The following is a 22,745-nucleotide window of genomic DNA, read 5'->3' as shown; positions in this document are numbered from 1 at the left end:
CCTCTGGTACTAATTTATTAGAGAAGTAGAGCAAATTCTGAGAGCTTTTATTCTCTTTTAAAAACATAACAATAAAGAATATTAATAGCTGTTTATAGTTTATATACCATCAGCCCTGTTTTAAAAGGACTTCATTTTTAAAAGAGGAATGTATTTTTAAATAATATTTGCTATGGTTTAGAAAAATTCTAAACAGCATCATTTAAAGGTATTCTAAAGAGATATTGCCTTCTTTAAAACAAACTAGCATATTAAAATATTGAAATAACTAAGCACATAAATTATGATGAGGTTTTGATTACTAAAACTATATTTATTACAACATAATTTACTCATAAAAATTTAGAACTATTAGTGCCTAAAGAATTCAATTATTTTTATCAGGTCATGAAATTACTTGACAAAAAATTTTAGTTGTTAAGTTACCAAAATCAAAATATTTAAAGCCACTGTCCATAATCAGTCAATACAATGTGAAGAGAAAATAAAGCTGAAGTTATAGTCTGAGTCATTAAAACATGAGTAACTTGAATTATAATTTCTAAATTAATTTCATGAAATGTATATTTATCAGTAATTTTCAGTGATTACATAAACATATAGTGTCCAAATTATTTTTATTCAGCCCAAAGGTATCTGTTGTGTTAGACTGCATTCCTCTTACTCCAGGGTATGTGCTGTAGAACCCCATCCTTGATCCCATTGATGATATGACATGCATACCCATAAATTAAACAATAAGCCAGCATATTAGATTAGCTATGACATTGTAGGTTTAAATAAGTGATTTCGACAATAAAAGTTACAGGGTTTTTTAATAAATATTTTTGAGTGCTTTCTCCATACCAGGCTCTGTTCTAGTTGTTGGGGACACACTATTGATGTCAGCACGAACAGTTCTGTCTTCATGGTCCTTGAAAAGAGAAGACAAACGGTAATAAAGGAAATATGAAAGAATAGCATCTGCTATACATTAGACTGGGTCTCACTGACTTTATAATAGAAAGCATCATAAGTGGACTTTAAAGTATTCAAAAAGAATCAGGATAATAACAATGGAAAGGATCATTTTAAGAATAATTAATTATATCTCTGGGGAACAATAGGAGATGTCTTAAAAATGGGTAACAGATACATATATGCAGAAAACAATTAATAGGTTTCTGAGATGGGAAGTGTTTGTATTAGACAGGAGTGAGTGATGAATTTGGCCCTAGAAGCTGAAGCCAAAGTAGACAAGCCAGGCCATTGCATTGTTAGTGATTGGAGAAGGACAAAATATTGTTATCTCATAATTTCTGTGGGTCAGGAACTAAGGAAAACTTAGCTGGTCCTCTGCTCAGCGTTTCATTGTGTTATGATTTTATTAAAGGTTCAAATGGGGAAAAGTGTTTCAAGATCCCTCAGGTTGTTGTTAGAATGTATGTCTGTAACTTGTATGATGGAGATCTTATTTTCTTGATGGTGCTTGCTTGGTACTCAGGTACTAAGTAGGGCAGGCTGTCCACTGACCATTGCCAGGTAGTGATCTCCAGAGATCCTCCCATGATGTGGAAGATGACTTCCCTAAACCAGAAAGAGAAGTCTCTCTCTCCTATCTCCTGAGACTTAGACTTTCATGACTAAGCAAAAGTAAATTTCCATTGATTACATCAAATTAGATTTCATCTGAATCCTAGAGGAGATAGTAGAACATTGCAATTCTGAGAGTCCATAAATATTGAGATAATCTAGCCACCAATGGACTTCTTGGCAAGCATAGAGCTAAATTTGTGGGTCCCTCTTAGCAAGAATATGTACATCTTCTAACCTTATTTGTGGCTCCTTCAAAGGAATACATACTTGCTTATTTTTTTTTTAATTTTTAAGAATTGTGGAAAGTGTCATTGTTTTTAAATCACCTTGACTCATTTTTGTAGCAAATAAGGAAGAGAGGGAAGAATTAAGAAACTAAGGCAAAAACAAGTCAATTAAGCAAAGAAGAAAGGAATGGAAAAAATAAAAAAATAGAGACTAGGGAGTAGTTAACATGATTTTAAAATATTATATCAGAGAGTAGGTAATGGATTTGTGAGGTATTGTTATGCAATAATCAAAATAAAATATGAGTTACCAATACATTTTGACTGGAAGCATTGGAAATTTTTAAGATAACTCTAAGAATTTAACAGAGCAGAAAATGAGGATATGAATCACAGAAACTTGAAAAGAAAGTGTTGAAAAAAGATGACTAATTTTAATCTGAAATGATGGCACACTTAAGTAGAGCAATATAAAAAGTTCACCTCTAAGCTGCACATTTTAGATAGAAGGAAATTGATGGTCACAGGTGCCCAATGACTTTGTTGAAGGTTACATAGTTAGTCAAAAGCACACCCAGGACCCAACCCAAACTTTTGATTATTTGTACTGAATCATGATTTTTTATTGTATAATAATGAATTTGGGGTGATCAAAGAAGACATAAAGACATGACAAGTAACAAATTCATGGGGCACAGATGGCAATTGGGAAGGTAACTGAACTGGAAAAAGAGTTGGGTGTCATCTGCATAGAAATCAAATATTTATTTATGTTTATTACATAAATATATAATGTCCAAATTATTTTTTTTCAACCCAAAGTTATCTGTGAAAGTTTTTAAGAAGGATTCTTAATTCAAAACAGAAGGAGGAATAAGGAATAGCTACTATAGAAACTATTTAAAAGATTTGAAGACTATTGAATATTATCGTTTTCTGAGTATTTAGCAGTTTGGGGATATAATACTTTAGACAACTTTCCCAAGGAATGAAGAATTGTTTACCAATATATAAAAATTATGTATTTTAGCTTTCAAAATCCCATTTGTAAGTGTAGGAAAGTCTAGCATTCTGAAACTAAGAAAGGTATTAAGAAATAAAGCATTACTATTTGGTGATGATGGAGAAATTCCTACTATGACTAAACTATTTAATGACAGTTTGAGAGATGAAGATAATTTGGTTGTTTATTAATAAGATGCAAGTTACTTCCCTAATGAATCATTTTAATCAGTGATCTATCAGTTCATCAGTGTTAATCAGTGTTTCATTACTAAATAAGGACTTCATGATGAGGTGGACAAACTCATAGTGTTGCATGACTAATAAGAAGACATCTATTTTTTTCAAAAATATTTTTAATAGTAAGGTCTTATAATATTCAAAATTTGAGAAAATACCATATTTAGATTAGCAAAATCCAACAGCATCTTGAGAGAATTCCAGCATTTATAATCAGATGTTTGTGAGATATACATAGTTATCAGTATGTATGTAATTCCTCCAACTATAATGACACAGATAAAATAGTGTTATTGTTTATTTTATGTAGAAAGAACAGTTTCATCATTTTTTTCTTTTGTGTATATCTGCACTCCATTTACTTAACCAACAAAATTATGTTACTTAGATCTTAGTAATGATGAGATTTGGAAACATTGAGATAAAGTTAAACAGGTCTTAGAAAATAGGCATTCTAGCAGAATGTGTCAGAAGGTGTCAGGAACATTTTATTTTTGGCATCATGTTGTATATATTGGATATCTTACATCTCATTCAGGTTTCTGGTGACTAGTTTTACCATATGTAGTATCTTTGGTGAATCGCCATCCTCATAGACACTTTCAGATTCATGTCCACGGTCCTCAGACTAGAAAAACAAGTACCAACCCTTGTCACATGAAGAAAGGTCACATTGAAATTTCAAGACTTCATATCTCTACCTCTTCTCCAGTGTCTTTGGCTGGCTTTTTTCTTTGAATCTGTGCTGCATTTTGTGTTCAGAGAGAGACAGAAACACAATTTCAGATGGTGTTCAAAGCCTTTTTGTCCTAAGCTGTCAAATTTATTTTCTAAGTAATTTGTGTCATTATTTCTCATATTGAAACAAATACATTTAATACATACTAAAATCTAAAAGATGATATTACTTTTAAAGTCCAAAGATGTTTTTAAAATATATATTTACACAAGGCCATTTCACACCTATGGATCATGGCTATTTGAACTTTTCAGCCTTTAGTTACCAGAGCAATTTCTAAGTCTGAGAAGAATTTGGGGGGAGTTACAGTCAAGCAGAAGGCTTTGTCATGAATTTCCAAAAAGGAAAATTTGGGGAGAAAAAAAGGAAACACTGATCATCTATCTTATTTTTTTTATGTATATCAGAAGAATCAATTACTTATGATGTGGCCTTGTTTATTTTTGTCACAATAAATATTCCATTGCACACTGAAACAAAATACTAGTCCTCAAAATGAAGATACTTGTAACTAAAATAAGGCAGTAGAGCTCTCTAAGAGGTACTTGTAAAATATTAATAGATAACCAGTCAACATTTCTAAAAGGAAGAAGTACAGTTGTGAAATATGCTGAACAAAATTAGTACCGGATGAAAGTTTCTTGCAAGTGTTATTAACAGCATGATCAGAAATCCAATTAAATATAATCTCTTCCGCACAATAAAACCATCCTAGCATAGACATATTTTTTCAAATACCATGTATTACACAAATCAAAAAGACACTTGCTTAGGAGATTTTTCAAAGAGCTGAATAAATAAATACAGCTCTTTGTACTGGCACTTCTACTGGTCAAACTTTAGAACTTGGAAGAATATTAAAATAATCCCTACCAGGAAATTAGCATAGTGCACAGACTCTTTTAAGAACAATCATAGCTTATTAAAAACATTATGCATGTGTCTCCTCTGTCCAACTACATATACATATGCAGGATGATAGTAATTTTATTTAAAGACATTTCCTTTGTTTAAATAGCATTACTTGTTTTGGAATATTAACTTTCATTGATCCTTAGCCAAAGAACTCAAAATTCAAGTACCACAAAAATGTATTAATCCACAGATAATATGAACCTGAGACTTAGAACATATTTATTTAAGTTTAGATTGTTTCCCTTAAATTTAATCACCAGATGATTTTTATATATAATTGTTTTAATCAACATTTTTGTCAAAAGTTTTAAAAATAATTTTGTATGTAAACAATAATTCTTTCCTATGTTAAAACATGTTGTCTTTTTGCTTTAAGAAAACTTTAAAAGACTTGACAGAAACAAATGATGCTTTAGTCTGTAATTACTTTGTATTTGGGAAGTGATTGTTCGGAACCATTTCCAATTTAGTGAAATTAATGTAATAAGAAACTGTAGGTGAATACTCTAATTCATTCCACACTTTATACTCTAATAGCCCAAAATCTATTTTCATTGTGATCAATCTGTTAACTTGCAGGAAAAATCTATCACATTACATCTAAATATTTCCCAAACCTTATTTTGGGGAATATAAAGGTATTGGAGATAACTGAAGATGAAAAAAGGACTTTTTGTGTTATTCATGAAAAAGCTGTCTCTATTGTTTTATAACAGTGAAATATAACCTAAATGCATGTAAAAAAAAATAAGTGATAAAATTAGAGAACTAATATAAAATTAGTATGCTAGCTTTAATATTATAGTATATAAGTCATTTTTAAAAAATCATTTAAAAAAACCCACATAATAGAAATAAAACCAAAGTATTACAAAGCTATTCCCAAAGGAAATACAAATACAAATTTTGTTTGTAATTTGTTTTAATTTTAAAAGACATAAATGCCATTTTATGCTTTTTATTATTAATCAGAAAAAATAAAAATAAAATTACATTATGTCTTTTTTTTTTTTTTTTTTCTTGCATGGGTACTAGGGATTCAGCTCAGGGCCACTTGACCACTGAGCCACATTTTTTACATTTTACTTAGATACAGGGTCTCACTAAGTTGCTTAGCACCTTGCTTTTGAGGTTGGCTTTGGATTTGTGATCCTCCTGCTTCAGCCTCCCAAGCCACTGGGATTACAGGTGTGCACCACAATGCCTGGCAAAATGATGTTATATCTTTTAAAACTAAACAGACAAATTACAAACAAAATGTTTAGTCCATAACATAAATATTCTTACACAATGCTGATGAGAGTGAAAATACAGCTAAATAGAAAGATATCAATCAGCTTTCCCACTCCTGGGCACTGCATGTATTAATGCACAGGCTAGGCAGCTAAGGTGATGACTAAGTTATGGATTCTAACTTTGTGTCCAAAGATATTGTACAGAAGTATATGTGGAAGGAAGGCTTGAATGAAGCTTGGAGTTTGATCTGTCTTTTTTCTCTCCATTTCTTTTTGTCTCCACCTCACAAAAAAGTACAAAAACCATAGCAGTTGTCACTGTGGAGAGTATATATAGCATATGTGAATCTATTCAACATAATGAAAATGTCCATTTCTGTAATGAATTATGGTGAAGTTATTTGGTTGACATAATATATTCTTTTTGTTAATTAATTGGATCAGTATGATACACACAAAAAAAGATTAGTATTTTCTTTCTCGTGGATCAATTAAATGTTTATTGGGTAAAACAGACTTGGAATAAGAAACTGTAGGTGAATATTCTAATTCATTCCACACTTGATGCTCTAACAAAGTAGCCTGAAATCTATTTTCATTGTGATCAATCTGTTAACTTGCAGGAGGAATTTATTACATTACATCTAAATATTTTCCAAACCTTATTTGGGGGAATATAAAGGTATTAGAGATAATTGAAGATGAAAAGGAAGAGCTTTTTGTGTTATTCATGAAAAAGCTGTCTCTTTATATTTTATGCGAAAGTTCTCATTAAGACATGGGTCTGAAAACCAAGTCATTCAAGAAACATAAAATAAACTAGATAATTCACCCAGTAGCTCTCTTCATACTAGAATTATTTCACATTGTTAAAAAAAGAACACTTGGTAAGAATAACAGAAAAAATTTTTTCTGGAAACATATTAAGGACTTTGTACTGTAGAAGTTCACTATATTTAAGGCAGGCATTGAGATAAAAGGAAGAAATAAAATTCATTTGCTGAGAATCTAAGAGTGCTACAGATTCAGATTGGACAACATGAAATCCTGTACTCAAGGAATTCATAATCATGATTTCTGTGCACCTTTGGTTTTCAAAACAAAAGTCATTAGTCTGGTATCCTGAAATTCAAAATTAGAGGCAGAGAAAAGTGGAGTGGTATTATTAAATTCTACCCTTTTGATAAGATAGCTAAACTACCAATTCTGTTTTCAAACAGTCCCATTTATGATGAAGAATTTTCATGCAAAATAAATTTACCACCTAAATTTTTTAAATGGACCTGGCAGGAAATTTTCAAATATCAAATGAGTTGATAGTCAAGAAAGAATAACTGAAAATATCATCTCTTCTCTGGTAGAAAGGTACATTCACATTCCTATCTGTAGAATTAACATAATTATATTACAGATGCTTTAAGCTCATTCAATTGAACTACTCTAAACTCAATTTTGCACAAATATTTAGGTGTTTGATAATCAGTCGACAATCAATACCAATAACTAATATCCAGCAAAATAAAAAAAAGTATTAAGAATATCAACAGTAAGTGACTCACTACTTCGATTAAAAATATTGGAGGTGATTCATGAAAATTCCAAATGAGGAATATTGTGTTTTCTACTATTTTCTGTAAATTTCTAAAAGTATAGTCACAACATACCTTGTTCTATTTTTTTAATCTTTCTTGATTTATTGTTTTTAACATAATTGTTCTTTAAGGACTAGGGAAAATGGCCTATCTTCTGAGTAGTTAAATTACATGTCAAACATTTCAGAGTTTGGAAAGCAGCTAATGAGGATATAATATTAACATGTCAAACATATACATACCGTTTTCTTCCCCTTCCTGCCTCTGAAACCCTCTGGTAACAACCATAATGATCTGTTTAGGCTTTGGTCTATTGTTCCCTTTCTTCAGTCATATTTAGTAATTAGTTTCTCCTCAGGGCTGCACTTTGCTGAGGGAAAGTAAATTTCCAGAATGATGTTCAGCTTTGAATTAAATCCTGCTTATAGGACAGCAAAGACACATCAGGCGAGTGAACTCGACAGCTTCTAGATTTTTCATTTATTTCCGTCTCTACAAAGTGCCTTACCAAGTATCCAAGTACATTTTTTTTTTGTCTTGGTGAGGTTTTGTTTTGTTTTGTTTTCTTCTTACAAAACTTTTTCACCTACTGACTGTGGATAACATCAGAGGTGATTTTTAAAACGCCTGGTATTCCCTTTGCAACTAAAACAGGGAATGAGAAGCCAAAAAGAACAGATTTGGGTGAGCGAGAGTCCCAATAGAGTGATAAGGCATTAATGTTTGAAGACCAAATGTGAATTTGCAATTTTGTTATCAGTGGCACCCTAAAGAAGTATGTAATGTGGTATTACGTGTTTATAAAAACATACTTTCCACGTCTAATGAAGGTTAAAAGTGAATTGACATGACAAGATTATGTCCTGCAGTTTGCAGTCAGATAAGTACAGAACCATCATCAGGAAATGCTTTGTGAACAAGTGTAATCATTGAGTGATCTAAAGTATGTGATTCAGGATCTCTCAGTAGCCATAAGTGCTCTGTTATTATTTTTTAAGTGAAAGGTCAATCTAAAATATGAGATAGTTATGATTTTAATAACTCTTTTGCTGTGGTGTTTTACTGTTCTAGTATGTGTACCTTGCCCTAAACCTGTCATTAGATTATTAAAAATAATTTTGAATTATTATCAACACTTGGAGTGTTTGCATAGAAACAAAAAAAAATGGGATGCTGTATGGTCCTTCACTAAGCTGATAAAAGTTACTTGCAGTCTTGCAGGATGTACTCTAAATATTTTTAAGTGTTTCGTTTCTTGGGGCATCATCAGGATATTTGTATTCCTGATGATGACAGAAAACCAGAAGAAATAAACCTGAGACCTGTGATGTCAAACAACAACAAAAAAGGAGTGTATTAAGGATGGATAGTAAAAGATGTTCCACCCTGGCTCTTCCTTTCTCAGCTGTTCATCTTAGATCTTCTCCTAGCACAGGATAATGTGTGATGGCTTTCACTGTTCTCAGCTATTCATCCTTTTTTAAAAAAATATTTTTTTAGTTGTAGATGGACACAATATCTTTGTTTTTTATTTATTTGTGTTTATGTGGTGCTGAGGATTGAACCCAGGGCCTCATGCATGAGAGGCAAGCGCTCTACCACTGAGCCACAACCCCAGCCCTATTCATCCTTTTAACAAATATTTTTGAGCTCCTGTTATGGGCAAGGCACTGGGTTTTAGGTGAAACTAGATTTAAAGCAGGCCCACAGGAAAATAAATAACAAAGAGTCATTCAAAGAAGTGTTAAGAGCATATAGCAAGGAACTTAACACAGTCAGGGGTTGAGGGAGGCATCTCTCCCTCAACTTGATAATCACTTGACTTCCAAAGAATGAGTGAAAACAAAGGGAAAAGGGGATTGGGCAGTAGGTAGACAAGACTGTGAACAAATATTGTCTCTCTGATCCCCTGTTAAACAGAACCTTGTTAAGCTACTGGGCTTTAACTGCAAGTTTCACTTCTTGACTCCAGTGCTGTCCTCCAAGGGGTAATTGGAGCCACTAGATGCCTCCTTCCATAACCCAGCCTTTGAAACATCTCTTAAAAATGTGGAACCTGAGGCAAGGAACAGAGAGCATGGTAGTAGTCTCTGGGAAATTAGCAATAGAGAAATCATGGTGGTCTTTTGTTGTTGGAAAGAATCTTTTATGTTGGGATTTTTGTGAAGACTACTACTAAACTTCTAGGCTAGGAGATCAACCTCTGCAGTAGAGAAAATATTAATGTGTATTAATTGATGGTTAATTTTATGAATAAGCATCCAGCATATAAAAACATCAAAAGCAAATAATCCAATATGCTAGTTATTTTTTAGTAGCTTATAGTCTTCAAAACAATAGCAAATGCTTCACTATTGTATAGCAGCTTCACTGGGCCCCGTGCTGTGTGAGTCCACATTGGGAGAATGAGAATAAATACTGGCTTTAGTTCAGTAGAAATTTTTAAACACGTCAATCTCTATTCTGTCTCTCTGATGACTCTATTTTTCCATGTGTTATAATCAAAGACATAACTCACTTTTACTCAAACAAAATGCTCCACCAGGTAAATCATGAGTGACAGGCTGACTCAGGTTCAATCCCGGTTCAATATTGCCCAGCTAACATGTCATTTATTGGAGAAAGCCTGTTGATCGATTTGTTTCATGTACACGTTACTTTGAATCACGGTGATTTTAAACATCAGAGTTTCAAGTACAATTATATTCTAACTCATCACCATTAGCATTCTTCATCATCCACTCTCTTTCAATGCCATACACATGAACATGCACATTTCTTGTCATAGGAAAGGATATTATTTAAAAGTTTCCCTAACATCATCTTAGTTTCAGAATGAAATTATTTCTCCAGCTGAACCAGTACAAAAATAATGTGTCAGCTAGAGATGGTGAGCATTTTTTCATGTACTTGTTGATTGACTGTATGTCCTCCTCTGAGAAGTGTCTGTTCAGGTCCTTGGCCCATTTGTTGATTGGGTTGTTTGTTTTCTTATTGTCTAATTTTTTTGAGTTCTTTGTATACTCTGGATATTAGGGCTCTATCTGAAGTGTGAGGAGTAAAGATTTGTTCCCAGGGTGTAGGCTCCCTATTTACCTCTCTTACTGTTTCTTTTGCTGAGAAAAAACTTTTTAGTTTGAGTAAGTCCCATTTGTTGATTCTAGTTATTAACTCTTGTGCTATGGGTGTCCTATTGAGGAATTTGGAGCCCGACCCCACAGTATGTAGATCGTAGCCGACTTTTTCTTCTATCAGGCGGCGTGTCTCTGATTTGATATCAAGCTCCTTGATCCATTTTGAATTCACTTTTGTGCATGGCGAGAGAAAGGGATTCAGTTTCATTTTGTTGCATATGGATTTCCAGTTTTCCCAGCACCATTTGTTGAAGATGCTATCCTTCCTCCATTGCACATGAGAAGAAGATTAACATTTAACAGGGATGAGAGGTGAGAGGGAAAGGGAGAGAGAAGGGAAATTGCTTGGAAATGGAAGGAGACCCTCAGGGTTATACAGTGGAGGGGGTAGAGAGAGAGGAGGGGAGGGGAGGGGAGAGGTGGGGAGGGGGGAGGGTGGAGGATGGGAAAGGCAGCGGAGCACAACAGACACTAGTATGGCAATATGTAAATCAATGGATGTGTAACTGATGTGATTCTGCAATCTGTGTATGGGGTGAAGGTGGGAGTTCATAACCCACTTGAATCAAAGTGTGGAATATGATATGTCAAGAAATTTGTAATGTTTTGAACAACCAACAATAAAAAATTAAAAAAAAATAATAATGTGTCCTTTTGTTTACAGAAAAGTCCATTAAATGTACAGTAGTAAAACATAATTTTTCTCTTATAATTTACTTTAGATAATTTAAATATATAACCTTACTTCCTTAGAATTATATTTATGTACGGTCATCATACATAAATAAAAAGAACCAATAGTGTTGTTATATTTCAGTTTTCTTTTAAATGTCTAAAAATTGAAAATTTTAGCCATAACCAATAGATTATACACAATAATTATAATAGCTTGACATGAACTAGTGTATTTAAGAAATTCCAGTGGATGATAGATAAAATTCCTTGAACTAATAATGTACTTTGAATGTGGTGAATTTGGGGGGGGGGGGTTGTATTGTTTTGTAGTTGATCAACGGATAAAAATTATTTACAATAGGTAGGGTGGTATAGGTGATTTTGTGTGTTTCATGATGAATCATTATCTCCAACTAGTGCTATTATAAATTATGCCATAAACTTTGCCCTATATGTATTTATTTTGTTTTTTAATAATATACAAAAGAATCTTTCCTGAATTCTACAAATTATAAAACAACATGGATAGGAATATGTGTACAGTAAATGATGTTTGATTTATAAGAATGAACACTGGAAAGTTGATGAAAAACTTTAGTTAAGCTCATAGAAATCAAATTGAAATAATTCAAATGATTATTTGAATGTGTAGTTATAGTAACATATTCTATCATAATTTTTTAAACAATCTTTTTAAATTCAGGAAATAATCTTTTATGTGCTGCCAAAATAGCCTAAATGAGAAGGAGATGTAGCCTGTAGCTCACTGGTGGAATGCTTGCCTAGCATGCTACATTCCCTGTGTTTCATCCTCAGTACAAAAAACAAAAAGTCAGGCATGGTGGTACTTGGAAGGCTGAGACAGGAGGGTTGCAGGTTCCAGGCCAGCCTTGGCATCATATCAAGACCCTGTCTCCAAATAAAATTTAAAAAGCACTAGAAAGTTAGCTCAGTGGTAGGATGCTTGCCTGGATTCAATCCCCAATACCACAGAAAAATATAAAATAAACCACAATAACAAAAACTATTGCATACTTAATTGAATGTGATGTCAATGTATTGACATTATTTTGTTTTGTGCTTGTATGTAGGACACAATACACACCCAGAATTAAACTATTTTTTTCTTTTAATGATTAAGCTAAACACATTGTCTTTTATCACTTCATCAAACTTATAGATTTTATATTTCCTTTATGTAACTCAACAATGCAAATATTGAGTTTATAAATAAGAATTCAATTAACATTTTAATTCCCTTTCTGACAGTTGCTGTTCTTTCCATCTACAAAGTTAAGTTCAATACATTGGCAGAAAACTATTTTTAACTCTTTCATATCACTTTATTGGTAAAGAAAAAACCTGGCTCTTTTTAGCTGAATAGTTTTGAACTTAAATTCTGAAATTATTACTTTCTATGTTTCTCTTTTATTCAAAAGATTGGAGGAGGGATTTTAAAGTTAATATTTGGGAAGTGCTTGGGACCATGACTAGCATATAATAAATGCTCTCTAAATATAATAATCAATAATAAAACACCAACATTCAAATGAAGCACTATTTTCTATAGTTTTATTGCTTGCATATTTTCAAAATTAATAGGGGAATTGGCAGACTACCTTAAGAATGGGTCAGTTGGAATGTTCTGCCCTGGGAGCAGTCAGTGAACACAGTAATAAATCAGCTGATAGTTGTTCTACTCTTTAACTATCATACTGCACTGCCAATTATAAATAATATCAGTGACAAAATGCTTCCATTGCTGTTCCCTCTGTATGACAATGCATAAAATAATAATAAAAAGACCAATTTACTTTATTCTTAAATGGCAAACTTTAGTGTTATGTTCCCAAACTAGACATCAAATGCCCTTGTAAGTTGATGCTCAGCAGCATTTACCAAATAAATCATTTTACAGACACATTGTAAGACTTTATGAACAGCATCATAATATTGTTTATTAATAAACTAGAGTCAATAATTCAACAATAATTGAATTCCCATGGGGCTTTTGTTTTTTTTCAAAATAACCCTTCTAATTACTTATTTAGTATCTGTCCTTTCCATTAGACAGGTAGATTCATGAAGTAAGCAATAATGTCTACCTCTCTCAATGATAAAATCCTGGTTCCTAATACACAGTGAATAGTCCATAAATTTTTTTTTCTTGAATATAAGAGTTAATTACTAATAAGGTTAATGGAAGTTTTCTGTGTATTTATCCTAATAGTAGCATAAAACTTCATTTTGCTAGTATAACACAGAAAACTGCTGAATTCCAGTTTTTAGTTCATATGTGGTTGCCATGTAGAATACAAAATAGTAATTAATAATAAAATTCGTCAACATTCACTGAGTACCTGGTATCTTGGGCAGTGATCTATGCAGTTTAGATATAGTCATTTAATCTTTATCCAATTACAGTGGTTTAAGAACTATAATAATTTGCTTATGAAACAGGTCTGAGGTGAGTGGTTTGGTTTATATGGTAACTCTGCCTAATAGTCATTTCAAGGGCCAGGTTCCCCCCAGGTTGTCATCCCATCATCCTTTAGGGTGATGTGGTCATCTGTAGGGTTAAAGCAGGCTCACTCCATATCTGTGTTCTACCTATAAAGGAGGAAGTGGATATAGTGGAGAGGTAACTGTTCTCTGAGGTCCTGACCAGGACATGGGGCATGTGCCACTTTCACTCTTACTCTACTGATAAGAGCTTGCTCATATGGCCAAAGAACTACATCAGAGGCAGGGAAATACAGACAACTTGAACAGTCACATGCCTAGCTCCAATTCTGTTACTGTGGAAGAGAAGGCAGATTTTAGTGAAGAGCCAATAGCTGCTACCCAGCAGTTTCTCCTCTTTCACAAATGCCTGTTTTGTGTGTTTCCACACTTTTTTCAAACTATTGTTTTCAACTGACCATCTCTTTCCTCATTTAGAGTGTCATTATTCCTCCTACCCTGAATATTTTAACTGCATTTATCATTCAGAATTTAGTCAGGAGACACAAGCCCCATGGAAACATGGAAAATATAATATTAACTAATAACTGAATACTCTAAGAGATACAAACAACTCCAAAGAATTCAGAAATTGCAGACATAGGGAACATTTACTAATTTTAGGGCTAAAATAGAAAAGAAAGAAAATGGGAAACACTCTAGTCCCCAACTCCTATCCTGTCCGTGAACACTGAGATTCAGACTTTGTTGCAGAGGGAAGTGTTGGGGCCATTGTAGACCGGGGCGGCTCAGCAAGAAGTTGTCTGCTGGTGATGCACTGAAACTTCTAGGACACTGCTGCTTGGGAACTTGTAAAACTAACAGGAAGCCTTTCATGGGCTTTCATGACAAATGCTTAAAGGTGGGTAACCACCGAGTGTCCTCCATTCCAATGGCAGTCATTGTCTAGGAGCAGGAATTACAAATCACCCAAATCAAAGAGACAATCCTTCTCCTGTAGGTCCTCCACCCCCACCAACACCCTGTACCAACAAAGATTAACATTCTGCCACCTGAGCTGGCAAAGGAGATGTGTTTATGGGTCCATCTCCAGTTTTCATTAAACAGTGCAAGGGAAGATAGATTTGAGGCTAAAAGGCAATAAGTTGATGTCTGCACACTGGACAGACATGCTGTGAATAGTGTTATATAATGTATTTGTTGTTTTACTATAATAAGGTTCTTCATTTTACAACTGAATGAGATGAAAATTTGTCATAGTTTTTCCTCCAATATAAACAAACAAAAATCTCCCCCCAACATGAGCCTTCTTTATTTCACGGTTAATATTCAATCTGCAGATTTCCTCTCCTAACTCCCCCAGTATTTTAATAGCTCTCAACAAGTTCCTCACACTATGCATAGTAACCATGAAAAAAAAATGTTATCAATTGGCTAAACAATAATGAAAGTCCACCTCTTTTAGTCTTAGCTAAAAAATCATTCAGGCTCATTTATCCTTCCTATTTTCACACAAAGCAGTGTCTGTTTCCTAGGATTGCTTGTGACCATCTCCTCAATGACCCTGTCATTATCAGTGTGAGTAGTGAGAAAACGAAAACCAAAGCTGCAGATGTGTTCCTAGAGCCATCTGGCTCCTTTGGAAGGTAATTTACTTACCTAAAAATAATCACATGCATATGTGCACCCCCCACTCCCTTAACACAACATATTCCTAAAACTGTTAACACTGGTTCAGTTGAGTTTACAAAGAAAAGTGTTTCTTCTATGCACACTGTTCTTTTGTTAATATTCACATATGGTATCTGAAGGAAAGAGGCAACTCTCACACGTCCTAGGAAACAGGAAAAATCTGTTGTAGAGATTTATTGTTCTAAAAAAATCAAAAGCATCTTTTTGATACTGTGTGTGTGTGTGTGTGTTATGTGGCTATAAAAGTGTCACAGTTTAAGGAAGGAGTTTAGAGTTTGATTCCAAACTAACTCATCATGGAAGGTGAATTTCAATAGGTATGACCATTCTTGAAAATTTCTGGCTTTGTTTGAGCCTGATAGCATGGGAAATTTGAATTCTTCATGTGTAGGCATTACAATCCACCAGGTAGATAGAATAATCTAGGGTACTCACTGGACCATCATTAATCATCATTTTGTTACTTGACTGAATAATAATACAGACAGTTTAACATTGGTGCAATGGTATTCAACTGCTGTAGACATAGTTGCAGTGCCCGTAACATCCTCAAATTCCCCTTTGGAAATCTGTGGATGAGTTGATTTATTTTTCAATACTAACTTTTTAATACTATGAAATATTGATGGTGATTGATCACGGAATGCCCATGGGTACCACCTAAGTGGTCTTCACCTAAAGGTGTGGCCCCATAGAAGCGTGAGCATGGTCTGTAAAATAGATGTATTTGGGGGGCAGTCATGGTAAGTGTCTGTTCTTCTGTAAGCTGCTTCCTGACTCTTAAGACTAAATATACATGACACATTAAATACTTAGGCCACACCTGTATTCTAAGATATAAGTTAATTCTATCTTAGTAAAACTGATTTAGAAAGGAAACTATTGATTTTATTCTGGTCTCTACAATTTTACTTGACACAATTATATTCTAATTATAAAGAGGATGCTCCCTTATATTTTTAGCTTGAAATTTTTTTCTGAGTAGCTTATATAAGTAAGAGTAAAGTGTAGAAACAGCTGTCCCTTGTTATTTTGTTTCCTGAATACAAATAGTCTTAAATTGCTGTAAATGGAAAGGCTGGAATGAATTCAAAAGCTGCTTGTTTAAATATACTCAGGCTGATGTTTGTGTGTTGGAACCTTTGGAAAGGACAGCAGCAGAAAATACCACACATTAACTTGTCGCACATGGCAATATACGATTATGGCTTCCCTTTTGTTTGGCGAGTAGAGTTGCATTGGTATCATTCAGAAATGTTGGTGACAGTAAATCACAAGAGATCTGAAGTAAGGTATGTGGACTGGAGTATTAAATCCTGAAGTATTTAGTGATACTTTTACTCTAACTCCTCTTTGGAAACCAAAACTCCTTTTGGAATTTAATATTTAACTGAGTTCAAGCAAGTATTTCATGATGTGTATAATATGTCAGGAAAAAAATGAATATATGCATCGTGTTTTTTCTTCTGACTTCTGAACACTTCCTATGTGAGAGGTTAGAAATATATGTAAAAGTCAAAGAAGGTGATTTGTTTTCCCTCCATAACCCATTAGCTTAAGGTAAGTGCTAGTCTTAGAATGTTCTTAAATAGATATTATCCAAAAGTTTTATTAAATATGTAGAATTCTTGACAAATTCCTTTTTCTATATTTGAGGAAAGAGTAGCACAGGAAGTTTAAGAAACTTGACAAAGATCATAGGCTTGTGTTTGGTAATAGACATAAAAAAGTCCTTGGCATTCAGAAATGCAGTCTACTGTTTATATAATAAAGCCATTTTTTGCCATTCATCTCAAGGATTCTCTCTAGTTATTATAGTAACTGCAGGCAGAGCAAGTCATTCAAACTTCCTCCACACTTAATGTACTATTGCATAATTTGCAGATTATTTTCCTGTGTGGCTTATCCACACAAAAGCATGGGAATTTGTAAAAAAGATAAAAGATATGCTCAGCCTTTTGAAGTTAAAACTGCTGTGATTTTACTACTTCACAGATTGCAAGGGACAGTACCAACTAAGCAGAAAGGAAGTGAAAGACAGAGGTTCATAAATAAAATAAAAAGAGAAATCATAAAAAGAGAATCAGACTTATCTATTGGAGAAAATACTAACAAAGAGTAAGTTAAAGCTCTTAAAATTATAAAAAGAATATAATTAATTGTTCTTTCTCCTATCAAAGACCTTGAAGAGAAAATGAAGCAAAATTATGTCATTGGATATGGTGAGAACATACAAAAAGCAAAACCCTCTACACAGTATTAAATTCAAGTCTTGGCCTTGCTTTGAGCCTTTGGATAAATTTGTGAACCTCTTTGAGCTGCAGGTTCTTCTTCACTGTGTGGCTATAAGCATGATGTAGGGTCATCTATAAAGTCCCTAACTAGCAAAACATGACCTGCATATTGTATAGGTAAAGAGTAAATGGTTCCTTTTTATTTTATTCATATTATAATTATGTTAAATTAATGTATTCATTTTTAAAAAATTAATATCTAATGTAACTGACTCTAATCTCGACAAACACACATATATATATATATTTTCATTTATTAATAGTGCAAACTTAATGATAACTATGCAATAGGAAAATAAACAAATACTCAATAAATTTGTGTGCCAAAATGATTGGAACTCAAGGTGAGTATTTGAATGCACCTTGAAATTAATTCTCAAGTTAAATTCTTAGATTTGCTGTCCCATTATTAAGAAATAATTTCCTAGGCTTTTTTTCAATATCACAAAATATTCAACTTTTGCAATAAAAATCCACATTATGGGAACACTTTTTTCCATATCTGACATGAATATCCATCTGAGTATGTCCAATAATCTTGACATTTTATCATACTTTATGTTCTGTGCTGTTTCTATGCTCTGTAGAGTCCAGTTCCTTAACAATAAACTTCATATTGCCATTCTTGTCAAAGATAGGTTTTTTTTAAAAAAAAAAAAAATCTCTCACACAGAAAAAAATTGGCTTATCCTTTTGAAAACTCACTGCCCTTGAGTGCCTTCCTTGAACCCCTTCCTCTTGCCCTTGCTCCACATTTTTCTCTCGACCCACAAAAAGCCTGAGTCCTTTCCATCCTTATTAAAGACTTCTCTGAGTCTGGCCACCCTCCTCCACGCCCCCAGATGTCCAAACCTCACATGGTCCACATTTGCAATTCCTTTTTTCCTCATTTTTCATCAGCAGCCTGATCTAATCTGCATTTTCTTCAATACAGTACTGAAAATGTCTTCTCAGAACTGTTACTAATTGCTAAACCCAAGTTGTGTGCTTTCAGACTTCATTGTAGTTTTTTTTTTTTTTTTTCCTGCAGCATTTAATAGCATCTCTTTGTTCCTTTTACAAAATCCTTCCTCACATGATGCTCCCAATACTTTTTCCTCATTTTTCTCCCTGTGTATTTCCTTTCTTGGTTTCATCTGTCTCTTTTTTCCTCCACCTTCACCTAGTTGCTGTGTTTCCTAAGGCACCATTTTCACCATTTTACTGTTTTCCTGATAATATTCTCCAGTCCTGGTCTCTCTTTTGAAGACAAAGCTTTGATCTTATAATAGGTTCTAGTGCCCCCACCATTCAACCCATTCCTTTTGGAATGCTCTTCCTTTAGGGACTCACTTTCTTGATTATTAAAATAAATCTCTGTATATTTACAAAGTTCAGTCATGGTGCCATTTATTTCTCCTCCTTCCTCATAACTGGCTAGCCACCAAGTCCTGTCCATATTACTTCAGAGGTATCTGTTACCTGTGTGTTAGTCTGCTTTATGTTAGTTTAACAAACATCTCAGGTAATCAGCTTAAAAAGAGAAAAGGTTTATTTCGGCTTATGGTTTTGAGATTCGGACTATGGTCAGCTGGCTTTGTTGCTTTTAGTCCTGTAGTGAAGAAATACATCATGGCAGTAGCAAATGACAGAAGAAGCTACTCACCTCATGGTAACTGGGAAGCCAAGAGAAAGAGGAAGAGAAGGTGTTAGGGTCCCAATATACCCTTCCAGGGCATGCCCCAATGACCTAACTTTCTTCCACTAGGCCCCACCCCAAAAGGTTTCCAATACCACCATAGGCTGAGGAAAAAGCCATCAAAAGGCTCTTTAGGGAACTTTTAATATCCACACTAAAGCACCCGTGCTCCTTGGACTCCACTGTTGCTAGTATTCTAAACCATTTTCAGAAGATTTTCCCTTTTCTAGTTCTTGTTTTGTCTTCTCCAATTCAGCTTTCAAAACTCCAGCAGAATATCCTCTCCAAAGCAAAAATCTATTTTCACCTCCTACTCAAAAAGCATTTTTTTGCTCCTTACTGCTTGCATAATAATATAGAATATTTTTAGCATTATCCATAATCTAGATATAATGACACCCCACATCCTCCAGGCAGTCTTTGTATTTTCGATCCTCTGTGACTTTGTTCATGCCTCTGTAACTTTATTCAATCCTCTGTTTCCTTTTGGCACCTGTAAATACTACTCATTCTTCAAAAATACAGATCCAAAGTCATACCTTGGCATACTCTGCCATTGGATTTTCTTCCATTGCCATTGGATTTACTTCCATTCCATTCATTTCCCTTTCTGGCATCATTAGAGTGTGTCCAATTACTACACAATATGTACAAAATAATATCCAGAATTATGATGGACATCTAGTTGTCTCCTGGATTGAAATTAGTAGGAGTTTTTTAGGGTCTTGTTTTGTTTGATTTTTCTAATCATAAACTTTCTCTCATGCTACTTAGGTATGTAACAAAATGCATATTTTAAAATAAAAAACTTCATCATATGCTAAGCCCAATCATCTATTTAAAGAACTTTGAGAACACATTTGCTGATTTTAAAAAATCTCCAAGGCAGGCATAGCATATAAACAATATGGATTATTGTGAAAAATCTACTAGAATATCTAAAGGTGTGAAATTTGTATAGGGTTTTATTTTTAGGCACAACATTATATAAAGTGTTCCTTTTAAAGAAAAGAAAATGAGGCCTAATTGTTAATTTGCATTAAACTGATCTGTAATATTGAATTCATCAGCTTTTCTATAAGCCTCAACTCACAAGAAACCATTACTGCCCTTTATGACTGGATTTTTCATGTTTATAAATTTGTATTTTCTCTTTCAATCTTTGTGTTTATTATTTTATTGCACATGTTTCTATGTTAGGTAAATAGTATTAATACCTTCTCCAATATTTTCTTATGAGCATCAGAACCAAGAGAAGTAGTTGTGATGGTGCTTTGAGTTGCATTCAATAAAAATTTCAAAATACACTGTCTAAAACATTTGAAGCATTATAGGTCATATACCTGAAAAGGAAAGATTTCTATTGGCAAAATTAGCTAATTTTGTGCTGACTGGGTGAACTCTGAACCAGCTTTGTGGGCAGCAGAATACCATATGCTGACTGTCTTAGGCCAGGATTACTGGAATTTACAAAAATTGAAATAAATAATTATTTGTTGAAACCAGTAAAAGCAATCTATAAAATGGAGAGGGAAGGGTGAAATCAGAACCTTCTAAATTACATGATTGCTATACATGGGGGAGGGAAAAATGGGTAACATGAATGTTGGGAAGACAAGTACATTACCACAAACAAGATTAATTAATAACTTTGACTTCATTTAATGCTTTCCCTCTGAAACATTCTATCTAAGACTCTGAAGAAGTTTAATACAAATCAATAAATTAATTAAATACTTCCATGTTAAATCCAAAGAAAGTAAAGACTTATTGAACTAATTTTCAATTTACTGTGTCTCTAAATAAGCACAGAATTTGAAGACTGTTGGATAACATGTCAGACTATTTCCTGCTCTTGTTAAAATCAATATGAAATTATAGTACACTTATTAATGACGAGAATTTCAGAATTTATAGAAGCCTTAGTCTTTGCCCTCAAGAAACTAACAAGTTGGGTTGTAGATACAACATATAAACATAAAACAATGGAGAAACAACATGATTTAATACGTCACAAAGTGTTAAGATGGGATCATGATACAAGATAAAATTGGTCCTTCGAGGAAGGGAAGTTTCTTTGTTGACCAGAATTCATGGAGTTAGGCTTCTAGAAATAGACGCGAGTTCAGATGACCCCTGAAGAGGGGTAGATTTGGATAAGGAAAAAAGGGTAGAATATCCATTCAAGGTTCAGAAAAAAAAGACAAACTAGTACAGATTGTATTAGAAGGCACACATTGAATGTATGTGTGGGAATTAAGGAACCTGGGACGCAGAAATGACAAAGAATACAGAAGCTGGCCTCTCTAAAGACAAATGTCTTCCATCAGGATAAATTTTTTTAAAGTATTTTAGAGTTAAGGTGAAAATAATTTACACCTGAATTCCTAGCATGTCAACTGGTTTCAGACATGTAAAAATTAGACTTTGTTTATCTGAGGGACAACATGATCAATGCTGTGGTCTTTTTAGATATTATCTATCTTAAACTCATACAAGTCCAGAACAGTGAGAATAGAGATAGGTTAAAGTTCAATTTCAGGGAGAAAGCACATAAGTCTTAAATCCAGTGTGATAGGGAGAGTGAATGCAAGTTTTTTAACAAATCAATTTCAGGGTCAGGAAGTTCAAAAATGGAACTAGGACATTTTAACTCTTTCAATGTATGGGAACTTGAGCAAGTAATTTTGCCTGAAGTATCAGTTCCATAATTTATAAAATAAAGGAGGGAATTTTAAATCTCCAATAGGCATGTATGGCAAAAATTGTCAAATAATTTATTTTATTATCTGCATTTGCTAATTGTAGAATAATTCAAAGGTTGAAGCTCTCATCCTTGTGGACAAAAAATAATAGTATGTAATCTTGCATGACTACCAGTAGGGGTCAGATATTTCAGCAAAAGTACAGTATTTTGAGACAGCAAACATTGGATTCAATTCTCTCTGAGAATTCTGAAGAAATAAGTAAATGATGTTAAGAGAAAATATTAGAATACTAGAGAAGTCAATAGTTTTCATTTAGATCTTTTGCAGGTATATTGATAATAGAAATGGCAGCTATTCTTTGACTAGCTGGTGTAAATATACCCAAAAAGAACTTTCACAATTGTACATAAACATGTTTCCCCAAACATTCATTTATTGTGGTCTTTTCTCACATCCCCTGCCCTGTTCTTATTAATTCTTACCTTCCCCCTCATTCCTCCTCTCTCGCTAGCGTTCTCTCTCTCTCTCTCTCTCTCTCTCTCTCTCTCTCTCTCTCTCTCTCTCTCTCCCCCCCCC

General features: G+C 33.6%; 1 protein-coding gene and 1 non-coding gene across 20 annotated transcripts in view; one reads left to right on the top strand and one right to left on the bottom strand.

Moving 5' to 3' along the window:
* Robo2 (roundabout guidance receptor 2) overlaps window positions 1-22,745 on the top strand; it is a 1,565,243-nt gene that overhangs the window by 794,200 nt on the left and 748,298 nt on the right. The gene's annotated exons all lie outside the window — the stretch shown is intronic.
* On the bottom strand, window positions 9,070-9,142 carry Trnae-cuc. The gene has a single exon. It is a non-coding gene; the product is annotated as a tRNA-Glu (tRNA).

The sequence above is a fragment of the Marmota marmota genome, unplaced genomic scaffold (assembly GCF_001458135.2).
Source record: "Marmota marmota marmota unplaced genomic scaffold, marMar, whole genome shotgun sequence".
In the NCBI taxonomy this organism is placed as follows: Eukaryota; Metazoa; Chordata; class Mammalia; order Rodentia; family Sciuridae; genus Marmota; species Marmota marmota.
Note: the sequence above shows the minus strand (reverse complement) of the source record. Positions and strands in the feature narration are given on the sequence as shown.